Raw genomic sequence first — 8,340 nt, forward strand, 5'->3', positions numbered from 1 at the left:
GCCAGGTTGGCTTATCCAAGCGTGATTTCTCTGCTCTGCAAGGATGCTGGAGTAAGGATGGGAATAACTGAGTATATCTCAGTTGAGAAGCCAATCACCAAAGCATCCATGGAAAAACAACAAGCACAGGATGATCCCATCAAGAAGAGAGCACAGGAATTCCTCCCATAGATCCCTCAATCTGAATACTGGGAGTATCTTGAGACGTCTGTACTGAACTAGGAGAATTAATAGCACTATCTGAATTCTGAGTTCCTATAGATTCCAATCACTCTGAGCTTCAATGGATAAAGTGAGATGCCAAAACTGTTCAGAAGCAAAAGCTACTAGTCCCGCTCATCTAATTAGAATCTGAGCTTCACTCAAAAACTCTGAGATATTATTGCTTCTCAACCTATTAGTCTTCTAGTTTACTTTTCTAGTTGCTTGAGGACAAGCAACAGTTTAAGTTTGGTGTTGTGATGAGCGGATATTTTATACGCTTTTTGGGGTTAATTTCATATAGTTTTGAGTATGTTCTAGTTAGTTTTTAGTCTATTTTCATTAGTTTTTAGGAAAAATTCATATTTCTGGACTTTACTATGAGTTTTGTGTTTTTCTGTAATTTCAGGTATTTTTCTGGCTGAAATTGAAGGAGCTGAGCAAAAATCTGATTCAGGCTGAAAAAGGACTGCTGATGCTGTTGGATTCTGACCTCCCTGCACTCAAAGTAGATTTTCTGGAGCTACAGAACTCGAAATGGCATGCTTTCAATTGCGTTGGAAAGTAGACATCCAGGGCTTTCCAGCAATATATAATAATCCATACTTTGCACAAGGATAGACGACGTAAACTGGCGTTCAACTCCAGTTCTCTGCCCAATTCTGGCGTCCAGCGCCAGAAAAGGATCAAAAGCTGGAGTTGAACGCCCAAACTGGCACAAAAAATGGCGTTCAACTCTACAAATGGCCTCTGCACGTGAATTGCTTAAATCTCAGCCCCAGCACACACCAAGTGAGCCCCAGAAGTGGATCTCTGCATCATCCATCATAGTTTACTCATTTTTTGTAAACCTAGGCTACTAGTTTAGTATTTAAACAACTTTTAGAGACTTATTTTGCATCTCATGACATTTTAGATCTGAACTTTGTACTCTTTGACGGCATGAGCCTCTAAACTCCATTGTTGGGGGTGAGGAGCTCTGCTGTGTCTCGATGAATTAATGCAAGTATTTCTGTTTTCTATTCAAACCCGCTTGTTCCTATCTAAGATGTTCATTCGCGCTTAACTGTGATGAAGGTGATGAGTTGTGACACTCATCACCATTCTCAACCCATGAATGTGTGACTGACAACCACCTCCATTCTATATCAGATTGAATGAGTATCTCTTAGATCTCTTAATCAGAATCTTCGTGGTATAAGCTAGAATTGATGGCGGCATTCATGAGAATCCGGAAAGTCTAAACCTTGTCTGTTGTATTCCGAGTAGGATTCAAGGATTGAATGACTGTGACGAGCTTCAAACTCCTAAAGGCAATCCATGCTCTCTTGTTTATTTGCAATTCAACTGATAAACATAATTGACTTCCTGACTAAGATTTACAAGATAACCATAGATTGCTTCAAACCAACAATCTCCGTGGGATTCGACCCTTACTCACGTGAGGTATTACTTGGACGACCCAGTGCACTTGCTGGTCAGTGGTACGAGTTGTGAAACGTGTGATTCACAATTTGTGCACCAAGCACCGGTTGTGGTAAATAGTTACTATTTAGACTCTATGATAGTGAACTGTTCTGGAATTGATTATCAGGGCATTATGTTATTAACTGCGGGAGTATCAGGTGTTGATAAGAGTTTAGAGCAGATTCTGGTTGTATGTCAATTTCTAGACGTGTTTCCGGATGATATTAATGAATTTCCACCTAACCGAGAGGTTGAATTTGCTATTGAGTTGGTGCCTGGAGCCGGTCCCATTTTGATTACTCCTTATAGGATGTCACCTTTAGAAATGACTGAACTGAAGGCTCAGCTAGAAGATCTGTTGGGTAAGCATTTTATCTGACCAAGTGTTCTCCACGGGAAGCGCCAGTGTTACTGGTAAAGAAAAAGGACGGAAATATGTGCTTGTGTGTCGATTATCGGCAATTGAATAAGATCACTGTGAAGAATAAATATCCATTACCAAGAATCGATGATCTAATGGATCAGTTACAAGGTGCCATTGTGTTTTCTAAGATTGATCTGCGATCGGGTATCACCAGATAAGGGTTAGAGATGAAGATATTCCAAAAACTGCTTTCAGGACACGTTATGGTCATTATGAGTATACAGTGATGTCTTTTAGATTGACTAATGTGCCGGCAGTATTCATGGATTATATGAATAGGATTTTCCGGCCGCATCTGGACAAGTTTGTTATTGTCTTCATTGATGATATTCTTGTTTATTCTAAGACTGAAGAGGAGCATGCTGATCACTTGCGAACTGTGCTGCAAATTCTGAGAGACAGGAAGTTATATGCTAAGTTATCTAAACGCGAGTTCTGGAAGAGTGAGGTGAAGTTTCTTGGTCACGTAGTGAGTAAGTAAAGAATAGCTGTGGATCCGGCTAAGGTGGAAGCAGTGATGAATTGGGAGCGACCAACTTCAGTGACAGAGATCAGAAGTTTCCTAGGTTTGGCGGGGTATTATCGAAGATTCATTAAGGGATTTTCACAGCTCGCCTTACCTTTAACTAAGTTGACTAGGAATGATACGCCTTTTGTCTGGTCTCCAGAATGTGAAGAGAGCTTTCAATTATTGAAGCATAGATTGACTACTGTACCCGTGTTGGTATTGCCTGAACCAAGTGAACCGTTCTGATGCAGCACCAGAATGTTGTAGCATACGCCTCATGGCAGTTAAAGCCGTATGAGATGAACTATCCGACTCACGATTTAGAACTTGCTGCTGTTATGTTTGCTTTAAAGATTTGGAGGTACTATCTTTATGGCGTTAAGTTTCATGTTTTCTCAGACCATAAGAGTTTGAAGTATCTTTTTGAATAGAAAGAGTTGAATATGCGTCAGAGGAGGTGGATGGAGCTTCTGAAAGATTATGATTTTGAATTGAATTATCATCCAGGAAAAGCGAATGTTGTGGCGGATGCCTTGAGTCGGAATTCTTTATATTCAGCTTGGATGATGCTACGGGAGGAAGAGTTACTGAAGGCATTTCAAGGTTTGAATTTGGGAGTTAAAGAAGAATCTAGAATTCTGTGTTTGAGTCAGTTGCAGATTTCAAGTGATTTTAAATCAGAACTTCTGAAGACTCATCGAGATAGTGAAGCGTTACGTAAGGTATTACCAGCAGTTGAACAGGAAAAATAGTGGAGAGTGTCAGAAGGTCAGGATGGTCTATGGAGGTTCAAGAATCATATTGTTGTGCCAGATGTCGGAGATCTGCGACAGAATATCTTGAAGGAAGCCCATAAGAGCGGGTTCTCAGTTCATCCAAGAAGCACCAAGATGTATCAGGATCTGAAAGCGATGTTCTAGTGGCCTGGGATGAAGAATGATGTGGCATTGCATGTATCTAAATGTTTAACATGTCAGAAGGTTAAGATTGAGCATCAAAGACCATCATGAACCCTTCAGCCTTTGGAGATTCCATAATGAAAATAGGAGAGTATTACAATCGATTTTGTGATAGGTTTGCCTAGAACCCGGTCTGGCTGTGACGCTATTTGGGTGGTTATGGACTGACTAACAAAATCAGCTCACTTTCTTTCTATTCGAATAAGTTGCACAATGGAGGAACTGGCTCGAATGTATATCAAAGAGATTGTCAGGTTGCATGGCGTGCCTTCTACCATTATATCTGACAGAGATCCTCGTTTTACCTCAAGGTTCTGGGGGGCCTTCCAGCGCGCATTTGGGACCGAGTTGAGTTTGAGTACTGCATATCACCCTTAGACAAATGGTCAGTTAGAGAGAACTATTCAAACCTTGGAGGATATGCTAAGGGCTTGTGTTTTGGACCAGCCGGTGAGCTGGGATCGGTATATGCCATTAGTGAAATTTGCTTATAATAATAGCTACCATGCAAGCATCTGTATGGCAGAAAATATCAGTCTCCACTATGTTGGTATGAAACTGGAGAAAGAAGTTTGTTAGGGCCTGAGATGATAGGTGAAACTACTGAACAGATAAAGAAGATTCGTAGTCGAATGCTTATATCCCAGAGCCATCAGAAGAGTTATGCTGATCAGAGGTGGAAGCCTTTGGAATTTGAAGAAGGGGAGCATGTTTTTCTGAAAGTTACACCAACCACTAGAGTGGAAAGAGCTATTAAGACTAAGAAACTGAATCCCCATTATATTGGACCGTTTGAGATCCTGAAGAGAATTGGGCCAGTGGCTTATAGAATTGCCTTACCGTCGTATCTTTCGAATTTGCACGACGTGTTTCATGTGTCATAGCTTCGGAAGTATACTCTTGACACAAGTCATGTTCTAGAAACGGAACCAATCTAAGTAAGAGAAGATCCAACACTTCCAGAAATTTTGGTGAGAATTATGACACCAGTATTAAACGATTACGCGGGAAGGAAGTCTCATTGGTAAAAGTAGCTTGGATTCGAGCTGGTATCAAGGAACATACTTGGGAACTCGAATCAGATATGTGAAATGACTACCCACATCTCTTTTCAGGTAACTGAATTTGAATTTTGAGGGCAAAATTCTTTGTTAGGTGGGTAGGATGTAAATCCTGATAAATTAGTAGATAATTAGGCAATAAATTTGTTTTTAATAAGGAAGATTAGAAATGTGAATATTATATCAAATTAGGATAGAGCTCATCGAAACGAGAATTTTGACACTAATTTCGAAGAAATCGGTCCAAGATTGGACCGAACTAGTTAAAGCGAGTCTAAACCGGGCCGTCGGTCCAACCGGACCAGCCCTTTTAAGTGAGCCCAAAGCCTTTCTTCCCCTTCATTTTAACAAAAATGAAACTGAAGCACACATAGGGGAGAAGAGAACGAAACTTTACCGAAACCCTTAAGGTGAACTCCGAACGTCGAAACTTCTCCGTCCAAGCTTCGATCGCTGCACCGTTTGCGGCCACGTGTTCACCGCGTCGAGCTCTACATCTATACCGGAATAATTTCACTGGTAACTTTTTTAATCACTCTCAGCCTCCTTTTCCCCCAATTTTCAAATTTTGAGTAGGAATGTTGAATTTCTTTGATTTCTGATGTTTTAGGATCCAATTAGTTTGAGAAAAACGTTCACTCTTACTTATGTGAAGCTTGGGTAAGGTGAGAATACGATAATTCTATTTTAATTTCATTGAATTTGAGCTTTGAGTTTTAAATTGGATATATATGTGTTATAAATGTGTATTAGGTTGAAAAATAAATAATTGGAGTTTGAAATTGTGAATATTGGAACTTTGAGGAAGCTGAGCTTAGAGTTTATTGAATTTTGAGGGGCTGCCTTGGTTTTAAATAAATTGATTTGGTCATTACGTGGAAATCGGCCAAGGTATGGTTTAGGTTTCTTGCATTTAATATATAATGTTCTGTGAAAACTTGGGCTAGATGACCATAGGATAAGTTGGAATGCAGGTGTATGTTTAATGTTTAGTAATTTATTATTGAATATACTTAGTTGGTGTTTGTGGATAATTAGTAATTGATTATGGATGGTGGTTGTTGTTATGTTGATTTGGAAGGAAACATGGTTGAATGTTGTTATTGATGATTAAGTTTGGTTAGTGCTTGTTGGATAGTTGGTAATTTAAATATGTGGTGGAGATTGTTATTGATGTTGAAATTGGTAAGAAATGTGGTTGATTGGTTGTTTACATGCTTACAAGAACATTAAAGGGAAGCTTGAGGGGGTTGTTGAGAAATGAAATTGTTTAGTGTAATTGAATGGTAGTTGATAAATGGTGTAAAGTTGTGTTGAGTTTTGTTATTGGTATATGGTGTTAGATTTAGCATATTTAACAAGGAATGGAATGGAGTTTTGATTGAAAATTGAGATTTGAATATTTTTGCAAAGGTTGGTTTTTGGCCAAATTTATGCGAGGCATAAATTGGCTTCTGGACCTTCAATTTGTTCCCAAATTATTTTAAAATAAAAATTGGATTCGTGATGTTTATGTCATCCAAAGAACGGAAGGAAAACGATTTAAAACGATTGAGTTATGCCCGTCGGAAGTTTGGATGATAAATATGTGGTTATGCTGCTATGATTTGCAAGGTTTGCAGCTCTCTGGTGATCTGCTGCTATTTTTAAAAATGACGTATGTCCACCTATACGCATGGCCCACGCGTACGCGTGGAATGTGCATTTTGGTTGTGCGACGCGAGTAGCTCTATGCGTACGCGTGACATGAGGTATCCATCTACGCGTACGCGTGGACCCTATTTCGGCAAACATGATTTTTAATGTTTTAAACTATATTTCAAACCTCTAAACCTCTATTTTCATTCCTTTAGTCATGAATACTAGTATTACACCTGATAATCAGATGAAGTTAGGAAATGGGGATAACTTGGAGGTGAAGTAAAGCTGAAAAGTGATGAATTGATTCTGAAATGTAATGAATGATTATGTATGAAATTTGGCTTGAATGATTTAATGATCTGAGATACGAGATTCCCTGGGTTAAGTGTCGTGGCTTGCCACCATGTGTACCAGGTTGAAAACTCGATACTTTGTTGACCCTACGACGTAAGTGTGACCTGTGATGAGCGGATAATTTATACGCTTTTTGGCATTGTTTTTACATAGTTTTTAGTATTATTTGGTTACTTTTTAGTATATTTTTATTAGTTTTTAATTAAAAATCACATTTCTGGACTTTACTATGAGTTTGTGTGTTTTTTTGTGATTTCAAGTATTTTCTGGCTGAAATTGAGGGACCTGAGCAAAAATCAGATTCAGAGGTTGAAGAAGGACGGCAGATGCTGTTGGATTCTGACCTCCCTGCACTTAAAGTGGATTTTATGGAGCTACAGAACTCCAAATGGCGCGCTTCCAATTGCGTTAGAAAGTAGACATCCAGGGCTTTCCAGCAATATATAATAATCCATACTTTGCCTGCGTTTAGACGATGCAAACTGGCGTTGAACGCAAGTTCCATGTTGCAGTCTGGCGTTCAGCGCCAGAAACAAGTTGCAAAGTGGAGTTCAACGCCAGAAACACGTTACAAACTGGCGTTCAACTCCAAGAATGACCTCTCCACGTGTAAACTTCAAGCTCAGCCCAAGCACACACCAAGTGGGCCCCAGAAGTGGATTTCTGCATCAATTACTTATTTCTGTAAACCCTAGTAGCTAGTCTAGTATATATAGGACATTTTACTATTGTATTAGACATCTTGGGACGTTTAGTTCTTAGATCATGGGGGCTGGCAATTCGGCCATACCTGGACCTTATCACTTATGTATTTTCAATGGTAGAGTTTCTACACACCATAGATTAAGGTGTGGAGCTCTGCTGTTCCTCATGAATTAATACAAAGTACTACTGTTTTTCTATTCAATTCAACTTATTCTGCTTCTAAGATATCCATTCGCACCCAAGAACATGATGAATGTGATGATTATGTGATGCTCATCATCATTCTCACTTATGAACGCGTGCCTGACAAACACGTCCGTTCTACATGCAACAAGCTAGAATGAGTATCTCTTGGATATCTAATACAGAGGACCGAGTCCGAGATATTAGAATCTTCGTGGTATAAGTTAGAACCCATGGATGGCCATTCCTGAGATCCAGAAAGTCTAAACCTTGTCTGTGGTATTCCGAGTAGGATCCGGGAAGGGATGGCTGTGACGAACTTCAAACTCGCGAGTACTGGGCGTAGTAACAGACGCAAAAGGAGGGTGAATCCTATTCCAGTATGATCGAGAACCTTCAGATGATTAGCCATGCAGTGACAGCGCATCGGACCATTTTCACAGAGATGATGGGAAGTAGCCATTGACAACGGTGATGCCCTACATATAGCTTGCCATGGAAAGGAGTAGGAAGGATTGGATGAAGACAGCAGGAAAGCAGAGGTTCAGAGGGACGAAAGCATCTCTATACACTTATCTGAAATTCTCACCAATGAATTACATAAGTACCACTATCCTATTTTATATTTTATTTATTTTCATCCACTATAATTTCTTAAAACAATTTAATCCGCCTGATTGAGATTTACAAGATGACCATAGCTTGCTTCATACCAACAATCTCCGTGGGATTCGACCCTTACTCACGTAAGGTATTACTTGGATGACCCAGTGCACTTGCTGGTTAGTTGCGCGAAGTTGTGAAGTTATGTTTGGACCATGGTATTATGCACACGTT

The sequence above is a fragment of the Arachis ipaensis genome, chromosome B09, assembly GCF_000816755.2.
Source record: "Arachis ipaensis cultivar K30076 chromosome B09, Araip1.1, whole genome shotgun sequence".
Classification (NCBI taxonomy): Eukaryota; Viridiplantae; Streptophyta; class Magnoliopsida; order Fabales; family Fabaceae; genus Arachis; species Arachis ipaensis.